Below are 17,673 nucleotides of genomic sequence, written 5' to 3'. Positions count from 1 at the left end.
AACCTTACTCTTTGCTTTCAGCCTGCTCAGATTGAACAGCTTTCCATCTGTTCGAAACTCCAGTGGGGAGTTTCCCTTTGACAAAGTGTAGGATAATGGCAATGAAAATAATAAATAGAGTTGGGGCTATAACACAACTCTGTTTAACACCTGATCCCACCGTGAATGGTTCATTTTGAGAGCCATTGTTATCTGTGATTGTAGCTGTCATATTAACACGGAGGAACTAGAAAATGTTCACAATTTTTCCTGGGCAGCCAATTTTCATAAGGACAGTCCACAGGGCATTGCGATTTACAGTGTTGAAGGCCTTAGTCAGGTCAATAAATTCCATATACAAGGATTAGTTTTGCCCTCTGCATTTTTATACCTTTGCCCATGCTATCTTCCAATAAAATAATAGCAATAACAATAATAAATAAATAAATTGTTTGTACCCTGCCCATCTGACTGGGTTGCCCCAGCCACTCTGGGCGGATTCCAACATATATATGTAAAAACATAATAAAGCATTAAACATTAAAAAGCTTCCCTAAACAGGGCTGCCTTCAGATATCTTCTTTTTTAAAATAAAAAATAGTTTTTATTGATTTTTACATTTTTATCTTTATCATAACAACATCATCTCAGATATAAACCCAAACCCAAACACCCCCTCCCCACTACAACTTCCCTCAACTTCTTCTTCTGGTTTGTTGCTTAATACTTTCCCTGCTTTTGGTTGCCTTCAGATATCTTCTGAAAGTCAGATAGTTGTTTATCTCCTAGTCATCTGACAGGAGGGCTTTCCACAGGGTTAAGGTGCCACTACCGAAAAGGCCCTTTGCCTGGTTTCCTGTAACTTCACGTCTCACAGTGAGGGAACTGCCAGAAGGCCCTCGGAGCTGGACCTCAGTGTCCGGGCTGAATGGTGGGGGTGGAGCTGCTCCTTCAGGTATACAGGGCTGAAGCCATTTAGGGCATAGGTAGGCAACCTAAGACCCAGGGGCCAGATGCGGCACAATCACCTTCTCAATCTGGCCCGCGGACGGAATCAGCATGTTTTTACAAGAGTAGAATGTGTGCTTTTATTTACAATGCACCTCTGGGTTATTTGTGGGGCACAGGAATTTGTTCATTCCCCCCCCCCCCTGAAAATATAGTCCAGGTCTGAGGGACAGTGGACTGGCCCCCTGCTGAAAAGTTTGCTGACCCCTGGTTTAGGGCTTTAAAAGTCAGCACCAGTACTTTGAATTGTGCTCGGAAATGTACTGTTTGTAGCAAACACAGAGATTTTTATGTGCTACATTGCTCCTCTATACTGAAATCCTTAATGTTACATTAATGAAATGTTAATGCTAGTAATGGTTATATTAAACTTTACCTTTGCTGTAATATAAACATCCATCCACACTTACCTTTTGCCTTGCACTTTCGAGGCACTGGTCCGTGTCTGAGTGCTGGTTATTTATTTACTGCTCCTCTGCTTTCCCCAGGAAAACCTAATCTTTACCGCTGAATCAGAGCAAACAGTCATTGTGGTTTTCCGCAGTATTTCCCAAATATGATGCTGCCTGTGGTGTCTGTGAGCCAGGCCTTCGCGCAGCTTGCCAGAATATGCCTTTCCAGACATGTTGAATGGGCCACTTTCAGGTGATGGGGGGGGGGGTTCCACCCTTTTTGGGCAATAAAATTTTAATCAATTGTTTTATCAGTACATCCTCCATTCCAGTAACCCGTTGTATAATTAATTTTAACACAATTGATTATTTGTCACCCTCATTGCACATTTGATTAGCACCCCGATTAATTCATTACACATTTGATTGGCACCCCCTATTACTTCATTACACAATCCATTTTGATATCGTTTCATAAACACCCCTCTCCCGATTAATTCATTAGCTGTGGGAGTTTTAATTTTAACTCATTTGATGAATTATAGCCCTATCAATCAACTGCTGATTGATAGGTTGCTATGATTAATTTGCAATTCATGATTAATTCATTGGCCATTGGCAATCAGTTATTGATTTCTGTATTTTGATAATCAGTGGGCAATTGATAATTAATTGGCAATTCATTAATTATCAATTGATTGGCAGTAACCACTTGATTATTGCTGGTTCCTTAGTAGTTCCAATGACCGCATGAATGCAGGAGAGGGCCTTCTTGGTAGCTGCTTCTAGACTGAGCTTCCTCCTTAGAGAAGTCAGTCTGGCTCCCCCTTGTCCTTCTGCTGGCAGGTAAATACTTTTTTGTTCCAACAGGCTTTTGGGAACTGATTTTTAAATGTTGTGCTGTTTTTATTGTAATTATTTATATGGTTTTAATAGACTGGAGCATAGCTGTCAAGTGTCCCTTATTTGAAGGGACAGTCCCTTATTCCAGCGCCATGTCCCGCTGCTGTCCCTTATTGATGGATGTCCCTTAAATGTCCCTTAAATGATATCCCTTAAATTTCAAAGGAAGCAGCTCCTCTCTCTCCCTCCCTGCCGGCCAGGGAGGAGGGAGGCTCCAACTGTGTTGCTTGGCTGTGTTGCTCACCCAATAAGAAGTCTAAGAACGACTGGGGGGTGGAGCTTGCATGCCTTGTGTGTGGCTAGTTAATGCAAGCTGAGGGGTTTTTTGAATGCTGGACGCCATTTTGTTGCACGTGCTGCTGCAAACTTTGCAGTGCAAAGCCAGGCTGGGGAGCCATCTTAAGTTGAGGCTTCATAGGCCTTGTGGTGCATGTGATTCAGATTCTATTCAATTGAACCTCTGGTTACAAAGTTGGTTGGACAGTGTTCTCGAAGCTACCAGCATGAGTTTGACCAGACTGCAGGAGGACAGGAAGACTGGAGTGCCTGGAACACGTGAGGCTGCAGGTCCCTTATTTTGGCTGCTGGTCCCTTATTTTCAAATCTGTAAGTTGACAGCTATGGACTGGAGGGAGAAAAAGAGTTTAATAGTTGTACCTATTTTAACTGTAAACTGCCCTGAGTCCTTTCAGGGAAAAGGGTGAGATATAAATAGATATAACATAACCACAATAGCAACAACTTGTATGCTGTTGTTAGAAATTGGTGGGATGAAGGGGGAAGAGGGAGTTTGAGGTGGGAGGGTGCTGCAGCTTTTTGCCCTAATGACAAGCCTCCACTGGCTCCTTCTAAGGTTCTTCATAATGAGCAGCACTTACTGTATTTTCAGCTCTGGCTTCCCATGTCTTCCACCTCCATACTCTCTATGCCTGGATTCAGGCATAGCTGCAAACAACAGCCCCAGCCAAGTCCCAATAGTGCAGCTGCACACAAGAGCCTTTATTGCCCAGGGATCCTTGGCACATGCATGCTTCCTCTTTAGGGAAAGGTGTTGCACTCTAAGTGTTTGCTGTAGAAAACAGTAGCTTATCGCAAGTGTGACTGTTGCAAGCAGGATGGTGCAAAGTGTCCCACAAACAAAAATAATTCAAATGTCGGTTCACAAAATCTGGTGCCAGCCATCAATCAAGTACAGGAAAAAGGTGCTGAGAGAGCAAGCAAGGTAAACCATGTGCAAATGAGGCCAAAGTGTGGGGTATCAAGTGCGTGAACATAAATGCATGTCAGGAATGTATTTGGGGCAGGGACCAGTGTGCATCGGCCATCTGAGCACCTCTAATTTTCTTTTTCTTTTCTTTTTATCACTAAGTTTTTTCTATGTTCCCTCAAGCAATCTTAGCAAAATGTTGGATTTTCATGGAAAGTAAAGAGTCAAAATTAGTGAGACACCCCAAACTTTTTTCAGATTTCTATGATATGACTTTTATCTACCTTTTCTTTATATAAAAGTAGTAGTAATAATAACGACATTAATATCCCACGTTTTCTCCCAAGAGCTCAAAGTGATGTACATGGTTGTCCCTCTCCCTAGTTATTCCCCACAACAACCCTGTGAGGTAGGGAAGGCTGAGAGGCACTGACTGTCCCAAGGTCACCCAGTGACCATGGAACTGAGCTACTGTCCCCTGGGCTCCTTGGGGAGGAAGGGCTGGTGTCAGGACTCAGTGAAGTTAAGTCTTTATTCAAAGACATCAAAACAGCTTTGATCCTTCTTCCCTTGAGGGCTCCCCAGCTGGTGCCTCCCCCCACTCCTCTGTATCCAGCCAGTCCATGACACAGAGTGTAAATTAGTAAAGAAATATTAATAGCACCACCTTCCTGAAATGGACTTACAGGTTGCAATGGAGGCACCATTATCTGTGGCCTCCATCTCAGCAGTTCCAGAAGGACACCATGGTCAGCTTACTTCATTGACCAGAGCTTCTCTGGAAACCAAGGAGCCTCCTGGGTAGAATCTACACTGGTCAGTTATAACATTAAAAATGCATTATAAAAATGTGACACCAGAGGGTGGTGTAGAGCAGCAATCCATCGGCAATGAGAAATTGCATTGAGAGCTATATTACATATTTTTTACAGCATTTTTACAGATCAGTGTAGATCCAGCCCTGGACTCCCCATGGCCAGAGAGTGAGTGTAGGAACGATCAAGTCTAGGCAATCATTTTAGGTGAATGCTATAAGATTTTCTTGTTTAGCTGTCTCTCTGTGGCCCAGGGGAGCACAAAGTGGAAGTCTTTGCAGTCTGTGGCATTTCACATCATAGTGAATATTTTCTTCTCTTATATAACATTGGCCTGGTTTTTTGAAGTATTGTGTCTATTCCAGTCCCTCAAATTCAGATGAGATTAAAATCTAAATGAATTAAGTAAAGCCACATAATGTAAAGTGATGCATATTTTTCCTGGATAGAGAACGAAAGTGGTTGTAAGTTCAGTGAGATCAGATGGCAAATCCTGTTTGAAGGCATTCTGCAGGGAAAGATATCAATTGTGCTTAAATATTTTATAACATTTGGCTGAGAGAAAATTCATGTGATCCTGATGCCCGCTTGAAGCTCAAGGATGGAATTTCTTCCCTTTTCTGATAACAAGCTGTCTGAACCTAGATGCTATAGATAGAGCAAACAGAGGGGAGGAATCCAATGTCTAAAGGTACCATGTATCTAAAACTCTGCTTTGTTTCCTCAAATTCTAATCTGGAATGTAGAGATCTAACACAGAGCAGCCATATTCATAGTCATACCCTGATCTGTATATGGTAGAGAAAGAAAGAACAGGCATTTTAAAGGGAGTATTCCACATTGTGAAATCTGTTTTCTAATTAGTGTATCATTTATATGCTAAATGAAGTGCAATATATCATTTAAGTGCTACAAATAAGTAAAGCTCAAAACCATATACTTACTAATAGTAGCATGTGCCAAGAATTAGTGGCTTGTAAATGAAAGAAAAGTTGGATGAAATGCCAGCAAGAAGAAGAAGAAGAAGCCACTTTGCTATACATTAGCCACTGCTATTTATATATCTGTTGTTTTCCAGTGCCTCCTTAAACACACACATATATACATTCAGGCATATACAAGTAGTAAATTTAGAAACATTCCGTAGTGGAACATCACAAACTTGAAAACTATTTCATTTTTTTAACTATTTGTTGAAAACTTCTACCTCTCACATGCACAAATATATAATATGTCCCTTTAGAACAGTTACTTTCCTTAAGTTTTATCATTATATTATTTTTTAATTCTTCTTTCTTTTTGTATTAAGAGCTTGGTTTGGTGTTTTTGTTGTTGTTGTTGTTGTTGTTGTTGTTTTTAGCACTTTGGTTAAGGTTGAAAACATTTCCATAGGAAAATAAACATTGTACCAGGAGTGGGGGGGGGGGGACGACACAGCAGAGCTATACTTGCATTTCTTCCAAAGATCCTCCTTGCCTTTTGGTATTTGAAGCAAGAGAGTGTCTGTTTCAAGCTGATGCATCATATTCACACCATGGATATCCTGTTTATTTCCAGTACCATATCAAGAGACTTCACCCCATTACTCCTTCATCCTTTTTGCCTTCTTTCCCAAACATTTATATCATCATTATTCTTTCTGCACATATCCTCATGTTTTTTTTTTCTCCTGCTCCCAACACCATAATTGGTTGCTTTGTTCATGCTCAAAGATGCAGATATCCACAATGCCACTTTTAAATGCATGTTTTATCTATTCTCTTTTTTCAAACAAACAAACAAACAAACAAACAAACAAACAAACAAACAGAAAACTATCCAGGTTATGATCAAATGACAGCCTCACTTGCGATTGGGCCATGGAACAGTTGCTTTGCTTATTATCTTAACTCCCCCCCCCCCGCTCTACCAGTTATGTTCCTTCACCTTGTGCTTAGAAATAAAAATGTGGCTTTTGCAGCTATCGTAATCGAAGACCAATTGCTGGTACAATCTTACTTGTTTGTCTACCATGTTTTGACAGATCATGTCAGATATGGTTGAGTCCAGAACATATCAGATGAGCCATTCACAAATGAAGGTGATATTTTGTTGTTGGAGGCAGGAGGGTATTCAAGAGCGCATTCCTGAGGTGGTAGGACAACTTCATGGCAAATAAACAGCACTGAAAATCATGTATGATAAGCTCAGTTTTTAAAACGCATATTGAAGGTTGTTGGGCTATTGCTGGTAAGTTTTGGGCAGCTTCTGGTTTCTATTTTAAAAGCAAAACAATTAATGAGCATTATACATACAAACAATGGGTTGGACCTAGACAGACAGATCAATTCAAACTTCAGGAATCAAGAAAAATATACCCTGGAGTAAATTATGCCAGTGTCACCTAATTAAACTTTATTCAGGAACAGGGCTGCTGCCAGCCAAGCCAACTGGAACCAGACAGAGGAGAAACAAAATGGAATTTGATGTGTACTACCCTCCCAGTGCCCCTTCATGGATCACTGCCTTGCTGTGGCGAAGGGGCTTGAATAACTCAGAGAAGCTATGAACAGGTCATAGTGGAGAGTTTTGACCAAACGTGATCCACCTGGAGGAGGAACTGGCAAGCCACTCCAGTATTCCTGCCAAGAAATGCTTTTGAATTATGGTACTGGGGGAGACTCTTGAGAGTCCCATGGACTGCAAGAAGATCAAATGTATCCATTCTTAAGGAAATCAGCCCTGAGTGCTCACTGGAAGGACAGATCCTGAAGCTGAGGCTCCAATATTTTGGCCACCTCATGAGAAGAGAAGACTCCCTGGAAAAGACCCTGATGTTGGGAAAGATGGAGGGCACAAGGAGAAGGGACAACAGAGGACAAGATGGTTGGATAGTGTTCTCAAAGCTACCAGCATGAGTTTGACCAAACTGCGGGAGGCAGTGGAAGACAGGAGTGCCTGGCGTGCTCTGGTCCAGGGGGTCACAAAGAGTCGGACACGACTAAATGACTAAACAACAACAACACCCTCCCAGTGCAACTTTTGCTGGGCTGCTCAGCTGCAAGCTGAGCTGAGTTGGGAATAGGCCTAAGTCTCCCCATGCCCTGTCCCATTCCCATAGCCCAGGAATGAGGGACTGCAGGGGAAATCCATACCAGAATATTTTTGTATCCATTTGTACAATTATTCCTCCTGGCTCATTGGCACATCCTAAAAGGTTAAACCCTTTGGGACTTGCCAGGGTTTTGGGTTTGCTTTATGGTTTTGACTCACTGTTTGTGCTTTAATGATCAGTATTGGCGGGATATGGGAGGAACCACTTGTGCACTCGCTGAAGGCTGGGGGCCTGCCAGAAGGGGCGCACCAATAATGAATGGTGCTGCCCCTGTCCACTGCTCTTACAGGTGATCTAGCATTTCCCACACCATGCAAACAGTGACTTCTGAAACAGGTGTGCGGAATTTAGATATTAGGTCAGGCATCATGTAGCCACCAAGGGCTTAAAGGGTTTAAAGTATTTAAATCTCCTAGATGAGGTTGGAGCTTTGAGCTGCAAGCCAACATGGAGAACTCTACAGCAAGACTGGCCCCAGTAAAGCAGCTGCCAGAACTGTTGATCTGTGCCTCCCACTTCCCACTAAGTCTGCTCCCATCCGGCTCTTTTCCAAACAATCTTAAACTCCATTGGGGAAGCCGCCCCCCCCCCCGCCCCGCTCTCTGTGCTCTTTGCTGTGCTACATGCAAAGCTCTCCAAGACTTGGAGGCAAGGCAGCAGGGGGTGGGGGTGGGACCAGAAGGCTCCTGTGAATCTGTTGCAGCCTCAGCCCCCGCCCCCACCCCATTTAAAATGTAATTCTTAACAAAGTGGAAAAATTATTTGGGGAGATACCTGTCTCTATTTTACTTGGTATGTGTATTCTTTAGCTCTTACTCATCCACTCTTGTTACAGCAACTACAAGTTGCTCTACTTTTGTACTTCAGGACTCTTAGCAGCTCCAAAAGAATTTCCTGATTCTGTGCCAGCTGATCCCATAGAGGTGGAATTTGGATCTTGTTCTTGCAACCATGACTACTAATCAGCATAGGTGATGGAAACATCATCTTAGAATAGAATCCAGAGGCTGCTGAGATCTTGGCACACTGCTATGAAGCACCACTATACCAGGCACCCCAGAAGGTAAAGCGGAGTCCTTTCTCTTTCTTTTGTCATGGGGAGAGGGGCAGTGGAACACGAACACCTTTCCTTCCCTGTCTTTCTGACCCACCAGAAGCCTGGTAAAAGGCATGGGAGCATGGTGGCAGCTGGTGCCCCTTGGGACTGGTAGAGGAGACGTCAGGGAGGCCAACTCCTTCTCTTCCCTGTGGAGTGCCCAAAGGGCAACACTGGAACGGAGGAGGAGAAAGCCAACCATCACACATGCACCCCCCTGGACTCACTGTAAGAAAGAAGGCAGGCAGGTGGGGTGGCTGGCTGAGATTTGTGGGGCAGTGCCCCATTCACCCTAATGGACCAGCCCCCACTGTGTGGAAGCTGAGAAAAGGAGTGGCTTGTGGGTACATAGGGGCTGGGAAGGAGGGAATAAGTTGATCTATTTCCTCATTTTTGTTGTTGGGGAGAAGGAAGAAGCTCAACTTATTTCTCAGTGGGGCCCATGTCACTTGGGGAAAATTTGCCCATATCTAGAAAAAACAGGTTGACTCAGGCCACATGGTGTGATAATGGCTTCTTAAATCACATGGCTCACACCAGATTGACAGAAGTTTACTACAGTCACAAGCTGGTATTGGGAATTCAACAGCTTCCCCTCACCTAAACATTAGGAAGAACTTCCTGACAGTAAGAGCTGTTCGACAGTGGAATTTGCTGCCAAGGAGTGTGGTGGAGTCTCCTTCTTTGGAGGTCTTTAAGCAGAGGCTTGACAACCATATGTCAGGAGTGCTCTGATGGTGTTTCCTGCTTGGCAGGGGGTTGGACTCGATGGCCCTTGTGGTCTCTTCCAACTCTATGATTCTATGATCCGATGATTCTATGATTCTAAGCTTAGGAGTTACGAGCATCCTCACCACCCCCCTCAAAGTGCCTTGGGGTTTGCTTTCAAGGCTTCTCCACAGGCCTGCTGCTGCTGCTACTTTGGTGGCAGTCACAAGAACACAGAAGAAGAGCCTTCTTTTTTGGAGCTGCTGCTAGAACAAGTTGCACTGCGGCCAGAACTGCTTCTGCATAGCAAAGAACAGGCTCAGGCTTTTAAAGCAGCATAGAGTTCATTGTCCTTTAGGATCGGAGATGGTATACAGGATAGCCACTAGTATGCAGAATTCTGTAAACTCTGTACTTTCCTTTGTGTGTGTGATGTGTTAGAAAGTTTGCTTTAACCAAGCTACTAGGACTTTCATGAGATTGTTCCATCCCTCAACCTAAACTGTTGATTTTTCAAGGGAATTGTGATAAAAATGTGCATTCTTAACTAAATGAAAGTCTGTACTATGCAAATAATAATGAGTCTGCCTTGCAAGTAATTCTTGCCTCTGTTCAAAAATTACCCAGGGAATAAAATTTAAAGAGAGAGAAAAGGGCTAAATGAGAAAAGCAAAAACTCCCATTTTTTGTTAGAAACAAATGAAACTGATATTGAAAAAGTTTTCCATTCCTCCCCAGAACTGACAGACTAGCACAGTTCTTCCAGAATGACCAGGTTCAGGATCCAGCAGTATGGCCTAAGCCTGTAGAAGCACATGGATTTGTCCAGCAGGGACATCACTGAGTGGATTTGGCAGTGAGGTGTGATACTTCCAGGAACCCTCTGTATCCTCCTCCCCATCACAGGCAGAGTGGCCACCTGGATGCCATCTTGAGCAGAGAGCAAAGTTGCTCCTCCACATGCACAATGTGAACACATCAGGCCCTCCTGGATGCTCCCATTGGCCTGGACCTTCTCTCTGTTGTCACAACCACTCCTGCAGTGGGATCATTTTTATACCCTACCCCATTTCTTATGTATGTTTCCTTTTAAAAAATCAAGATGGCTCTTTCTCTAGCTAGCACCTGATCAGGGTGGTTTATAGGCAAATTACACTGCCAGAGTTCAATTTAAGACTTTTGCAGCAAAAGCAACAAAGAGTCTTGTGGCACCTTTAAAGAGAAAGTTGATGGAGTGGCTAATGGCCCATCAAAGAGCTCTCTATGGCTGTATTTCTAGGCATGCCTAGTCAGAAGTAAGTCCCATTGAATTCAGTGGGGTTTTTCCCCGGGTAACTGAGATTAGGATTGCAGCCTACCTTGCTAGCCTTATTTCACAGTTCAAAATAAACTTGTCATCTTGTCTCCTTTCCAGCACTTGGGCACTAGGGACTGTTTAGCAAGCCTGTTAGTATTTAGCTCTTTGTGTCCTTGAGTGTATGAATTACTCCTTCACACAGCTGTAGTGCTATTTAACCACTTATTTGGTTTTTTTTATTGCAACGTTTTATTTTGTAAATGCATATTTTATTTAGAAAATGTGTGTGTACAGAAATATATCACTCAAACTAATTTATATTTCAAATATTGGAATTTGGCTGAGAAGTGGGATGAGATTTTAAATGGACACAAATTCAGATGGTCCCCCCCCCCGCCACCCCACTTTGACAGAGTGGCTCAGACTTTTAACTGAGCAGCACACAGATCAAGTCTACAGGTAACAAAAGAGATCACCTCTTTCATGTGAAAAGAGCAATAATGAATGCTGAACCCCACTGGCTTTTAAAATTCACAGTAGGAAGTAGATTAAGGATGCGATCCTAACTCAATTTACCTGGCAGTAAGCCCTGCTGAATTCAGTGAGAATTTTGTCTTGAGTAGGCATGGTTAGGATTGTAGTCTTGGTGCATATAGGCTGGCTCTGTCGAAGAAACAATTTATACAAAGTCAACAAACAACACTTCAGAAAAACAGAAAGTAATAAGGAACCTGTTAGGAGAGTGGCAATGAATAGGTACTGTAAATAAAGTAGATTACAAAGCGAGTTACATATCTATTTCCACATAATGTGCATTAAAAAAACCCAATAGCAAGCTTTATTTGTAATCAAAAAGTATACATAGCAAGTAATGGGGATCAACTGGGTGGACAGAAGGAAATCCACTTACAGTTCATTTTCAATAGATTCCTCTGACATCCCTTGGTGGCAGCTATTTTTGGCAGAGAGCATACCAATCTCCCTCTGCCCCAACTCAGGATGTTGTCATGATCTAGGTCTGTTTGTGTGCTTATGAAAGGGAACAAAGAATAGAGAATGGAGTTAGAGACTTGGTGAGAGGAAAGCAGAGACAGTGCCTTCTGAAGCTCCAATGTAGGCTGGTGTGGTTGACGGTTGGAGCATTTCAGCTGGCTGCCTCCGCATACATGCAGCCTGCATATTTGTGAATTAACTCCACTATTATAAAAGGTCATCGTGGGCTTTCACTGACCTTCTTCCCAACCAAACCTTGTAAGTCCTTGGAACTCCACTGCTTGGTGAAGGCCCTGAAATAAATTCTTCATACATACACCCCCATTTCCACTGCTATAATTCTGTGGTAAAACTTCAGGGAAACTAATTGCCTTTGCCTCTGGGTAGTTTCCAGAAAACAATGCTCTGACTGTAGAGTCAAGAAAGTCAGCTCCTTCCTCTGTAGCAGATTAAGTTTTTCTGGAGAAAGAACATATTGGGTAGAATGACAGCATGTTGTCACTTCTGCTTGCCAAAGGTCTCAATCATTCTGGGATCTTTTTCAAGTAGAAGAGAAATATGTAGCTGCAAGAAGTGGCTAGCTTCTGTATAACGTGGAAAGGTTTCACCACAATCAAATTGTTAGTGGCATCATTAGCAAAGGCCTTTCCCAATCATAGCTCAGTGTAGTCGGTTTCCAAACTAGTGTAGGAAATACAAGGATGGAAACAAGAAAACCATGATACATAACCTAATGACCCAAAGGGGAAGCATTCTTCCATTAAAAATAAACAACACAGAGAACTGCAGGTGAGGATTAAGTTACTTGTGAGATGCAGTAAAAGTAACTCAATAATGAGGAAAATGAAATTCATTATTCTGTCATGAGGAGTAAAAGAGTCTCAGGGTTAGACGAGGGCAGCTCTACTCAAATCTAGACTTTGAGGATGTGTTCTCCAGTTCAGAGTAAAGCAGTTCCTGCTATGTACTTCAGGAAGTACCACACTGCTGACCAGGTGAGGACCAAAGTACTTATTCCTAGGATATGGATCAGGCCTGGTCAATAACAAGACTTTAAAGTACCTGCCGGTTGCATAGACTAATGTTGTAGCTCCTCAACCCCTTTACCATTTGAGAAAAGTAATTTTGAAAGATTAGGACACAGATTCTGAAATTCCTGGTTTGGTCCTAAAGTCTCTGATGCATTTGTCAGCACACACATAAAACTTGGTAGCAGTATTTTTCCAGAAGACTTGGGAAAGAAATCCACCAGATTTTATTTTCCCTGCTGATAGGGGAAGCATTTTAAGCATGTTAAGGCAAAATTGCAGGCAGGGTGTGAAGAAGAAGAAGAAGAAGAAGAAGAAGAAGAAGAAGAAGAAGAAGAAGAAGAAAAGTTTGGACTTGATATCCTGCATTTTACTCCCCTTAAGGAGTCTCAAAGCAGCTAACAATCTCCTTTCCCTTCCTCCCCCATAACAAACTGTGAGGTGAGTGGGGCTGAGAGACTCCAGAGAAGTGTGACTAGCCCAAGGTCACCCAGCAGCTGCATGTGGAGGAGCGGGGAAGTGAACCTGGTTCACCAGATTATGAGTCCAGCACTCTTAACCACTACACCACACTGGCTCTCTTAGTAGGGTATGCTGTGACTTATAATGAATCCAGAATCTAAGGTGAAGCAGAGTGCCTTGGAGTGTTTCTGGATGGACTTTCCCAATGCAAAGCGGGACCCTTTTATGAGGTACCCCATGGAGAAGCAGAGACCGCTGAAGTGACTTGTGATGCTTACTTAACTCAAAATGTCCAATAAAGTGATGCAACGCTGATGAGATTTTGTGTCTGAAAAAGCAAAACTAAGCTTACCATAAGTGGGGAGAGTGGGGAAAGGTTAGTGCTGGAATGGCTTCACCAGGGCTCTCCAATCCCGGTGATTTAGGGGAGAGTGTAGAAGATGGATAAATTTGTGTCACATTGCCTTTGCTCTTTGCAAGTTATATGTGTCTGCAAATATAATATTTAGGCTGCACACCAGGTCAGGCATATTCAGAGGGCCTTGGATGAGTCAGGTATACACAGCCACAGATTGCTACCAATCAGGCTGGACTGGCCCAGAGTGGTCCGTGGGAGTCAGGAGGTAGGGCTTCTGGAAGGCGGAGGTGGGGAAACCATGCAAAAAGACTGAGACCTACCTGACTGGCAGCTAAGTCTTCTTGATAGAAGGTGGGTCCAACGCTGTGGCTCTCCTTCTTGCCTGACACCCTGCCCCACAAGATCAATGTGTCTGCTCCTCAACAGCTGTTAAGCGGATGCATCAATCCTAGGGGGGCAGGTCTGTTTCACGAGCTGCTTTCCTGCAGGAAAGCTGTGCTGTGAGCACCACACAGGAACACACCCTCATCCTTACAGGCTGGCCTGGTGCTCATCTCTGTGAGCATAGCGGGGATTCGCTCACTAAGGGCCATGTCAGCCAGCCAGGCTTTCACCTGCATGGGTGGGCAGACAGCGTCACACAGCACAGCTTGGCTCCAGCACAGCGTTGGCCAATCAGATGCCCATCAGAGGAAACCCGCAAGCAGCCCTCTCCCATTCTGTGGTAAGCAGGAAGATCCAATCCTGACTATCTTAAAACCTTGTTATAACCGTTTATTAAAATAAGGTTCAACCTCTGTTTTTAAAAGTCTTAGTCCTGCTACCGATTTGTTTTGGAGATGGCTCCAGACTAGGGAGGGTGATTTCCAGAGTGGCCCACGACGAATGGGCCTGATGCAAGGGCCACCAGTCAGAGCCACAGGGTGGACTGGGGAGGGGGAGGGGACAGTATGCACAGCCCTCATAATAATTTACCAGAGACGCCCACCAGAAAATATGGACTGCCTCTGGTAATCATTAGTAGGAACCGTTGTATCCATGTTCAAGAAGGAAAATCAGGAATATATGTTAAAGGTTTGTGCACGCACTAGGATTGCCAGCTCACTAGAAATTACCGTAAGTGGATAAGCTCCCTTGTGTAGTTTTAAGATCAACAAAATCAGCGGGTGAAGGTTTTCAAGAGCTGGAGAAAAGCATGGTCCCCTGCCAAGGTCCGCAAAAGTCGCTGCTTTGTCTCCCCCCTCCCCCCTGCTCACAGTTAACCCCCACTTACCTCTCCTGAACTGCCTTTTTAGTTGCTGCCTTATTTGAGGTTCCTGTGAAGCTTCCTGGGGATAATCTAATGTGTGTGCAATCCTTTGCATAGTCCATCTCAATTCTGAAATACTTATTACTATGACAGGCTCAACCGGCTTTGTTAAAATAGAGAGGGAGACAGAGACAGAAATCTTAGGCACCTGTCAGCATTAAATGCGAAACATCAAGCTGCTGCTTAGACTAGGGCTTCACGTTCCTGTTTGCGATTTAACCCCTGCTATTATCACCAACTTCTGACAGCCAAAGAATCAGCATACCTGTCTACAGATAATAGGGAAAGGAGCTACAGTCCCCCTCCTGGTTTAAGCATCACATACTTTTGGCACATAATTTTCACCAGGCAAAGGCAAGGGGCTGTCTCATTTCCTCCTTCTAATCTTCTGAAATGCTTGTGTGATTCCGCCCCCCTCCAACTTTGTCCGAGCATTTTCTGAAAGTGTCTAATTTTGTCTTGATGGAAATGTAATTTCTTCGTTCACTAATACAACCCATTCCTTTTTATCCACTCCTCGTCTAATTTTTAAAGATGATGTCTTCTCTCGAGCTCATTATTATTACACTTGTCACTCAAAATGAAAGGAGGAGGGAAAGAATTGGAATGATGGCTCCCTGATGAATACCCACCATGCTTATGGAAATTGTGTGTGAGTGTTCATTCTGAAGTGTCATTGTGGGGGTGGGGAGATAAAAGTAAATTCAAAAGCAACAAACTGCATTAAATAATGAGAAAACTGCAGCTTGAAGGGCCAACTTTCTCTTATTCTTGAACTTTGTTCCTAATAAGCCCATTTTCATTCATCCAGACCCTAGGGGACTATCCATCTTCAAAACTGCAGCGTGCTGTAAATATTGCAGCTCCTTCCTAGAACAAAGGCAGGTCTCTTTACTTTCTACTGTTCTTGCACATAGAGGTGTGTAGAACTTGATATCTGCCATAGTTTCAGACCCAACTCTTACAACAAACAAATTGTCCTCAGATTGATGCAGATGCATTAAAAACCATTCCAGCATTGGAGGCAAAGCTTTATTTTTCAGAAAGTCTGCATTCTTCATGGATCCCTCTCAGTACCAATGTGAGAAAGATACTGGTTCAAATCTTGCTTCTGCCATGAATTCAGGATGGGTGTGGACATAGTCTGAAATGAGAAATTACTTTAAATGGATGTTTGGCACTGAAACCAACAGCTACCAGGTCCAACTCTCCACATTCTTGCTTGAGAAATTTGTAGTGTGGCATTATCATGTTGTACATCAGGCAATAATGTGGCATGGGGCTGGAGAAGCACATCATGGTTCCCTAGCTGGACATTACCAGGCTACTGGATATGCACCTGGAAATGTAGGCAGCACACATGCACTTTTAAATGCAGCAGAAGGAGAAATGGGAAAGGGCTCACCTGGTAGTAGGGACAAAGCAGTGCTTCTCCTTCAGGGACTCTCAGCTCGAAAGGTCTAGATTTCATACGACCACCCAAAATCCCAGCCTTGCCCTGCCACTGCTTTTCCATGTATGCAAATTCAAGTAGTTCTCATCACTTGGGTGTGTTAATTAAATATATGCAAGTATTATGACATGCATAGGAGGTTCCTTACCAATGACGATAGATAAGCAACCATGTCTCATTTCTCTTTTCTAATACATGTTTTGGGTCAACTAAATCCAAGCAGCAGCTGTCTGCAGCTCCTGGTGTGGCAATGCAAATGTATTCTGAGTAGGCAGGCTCCAAACTCCTTACTAGAATTGTGAAAACTTACCATCTGTGCAAAAGTCAGGTCTTAGGGGGAACATGGTAGTTTGGAGGGGGAGGGGACATAAAGACAGATTCATGCCCTTCTTGCTCACAAGTGACAAGTAAGTTGAAACATAAGCAGTTTGGGAAGAATAGACAAAGGTTTTGAAAAGAAATTCAAAGTTCCTGATAACAATAATATTGTAATCAGGAAAGTTTCATTCTGGTTTCTTTAAGTACTGCCTCAGTCATGAAGGATGGAAATAGACTAAAGGTAAAGGGCACCCTGGCCATTAGGTCCAGTTGTGGCCGACTCTGGGGTTGTGGCGCTCATCTCGCTTTATTGGTCGAGGGAGCCATCGTACAGCTTCTGGGTCATGTGGCCAGCATGACTAAGCCGCTTCTGGCGAACCAGAGCAGCACACGGAAACACCGTTTACCTTCCCACCGGAGCGGTACCTATTTATCTACTTGCACTTTGACGTGCTTTCAAACTGCTAGATTGGCAGGAGCTGGGATCGAGCAACGAGAGCTCACTCCATCACAGGGATTTGAACCACCAACCTTCTGATCGGCAAGTCCTAGGCTCTGTGGTTTAACCCACTGCGCCACCCGCATCCTTGGAAATAGACTAGTCTGTAGCAATTTTGTTTTCCACCACTTTTGTTGTAACTGCTGAGGATGCTATCAGGCCACTGCACAGTGACATCAATCTTTTGTTTTAGAATAGTGTTCCTTTTTTATTTTGCTTATTTTAAGACCGGTGTCCAACCCAAAATATGTAGCAGATTTCAACAATTTTAACGTAACAATTGAAAATGCTGTTGTGATACAACAGAATGCATTTAAACCACCACAAAATGTAAGATAGCAGCAGATCACATTAGCTGACACCAGCAGCCTATCAAGCAAGGCCAGTGAAAGCCCTGTTCTGCAACACCACCTGCCTCTCACCTCCAGTGACAGGGGCACCTCAAACAAAGCCTCCTTGGAAAACCTCTAAAGCTCAGGGGGCCACAGATGGCCCTGCTGTCAATGTATTCATTGTTACATAGGTAGCCATGAGGAGCTTATGTCAACATTTGTGGCTGAATGGGCTTGATATTCATAAATATTGGACCCTTGCTGTGCTTACTGGATCACCAGAAGTTCACATGCAAATAGTCAGTAGACCTGGTGACACATACTGATGATGCCCAAGCAGGTTCTCTGTTGGTCCCTGTCTCCAGAACGTCTGAAAATCATTTCTTGCATATGCCCAAGATGTTTGCAGGGGCTCCTCCAGT

General features: G+C 43.5%; 2 long non-coding RNA genes across 2 annotated transcripts; one reads left to right on the top strand and one right to left on the bottom strand.

Annotated features, from left to right (window-relative positions):
- The first annotated feature begins 1,427 nt into the window (after nt 1-1,427).
- LOC309339970 lies at nt 1,428-8,351 on the top strand. Its single transcript, XR_014155714.1, has 3 exons — nt 1,428-1,632; nt 2,114-2,225; nt 8,234-8,351. It is a non-coding gene; the product is annotated as an uncharacterized lncRNA (long non-coding RNA).
- Nucleotides 7,016-9,729, bottom strand: LOC309339965. The gene is made up of 3 exons (XR_014155708.1): nt 9,349-9,729; nt 8,349-8,880; nt 7,016-7,387 (listed from the first exon to the last, which is right to left on the bottom strand). It is a non-coding gene; the product is annotated as an uncharacterized lncRNA (long non-coding RNA).
- Nucleotides 9,730-17,673: the final 7,944 nt, after the last annotated feature.

This window comes from Podarcis erhardii (assembly GCF_964252035.2).
Source record: "Podarcis erhardii genome assembly, chromosome: 4".
Classification (NCBI taxonomy): Eukaryota; Metazoa; Chordata; class Lepidosauria; order Squamata; family Lacertidae; genus Podarcis; species Podarcis erhardii.
The sequence above is the reverse complement of the archived record's forward strand: the minus strand, read 5'-3'. Positions and strand labels throughout refer to the sequence as shown.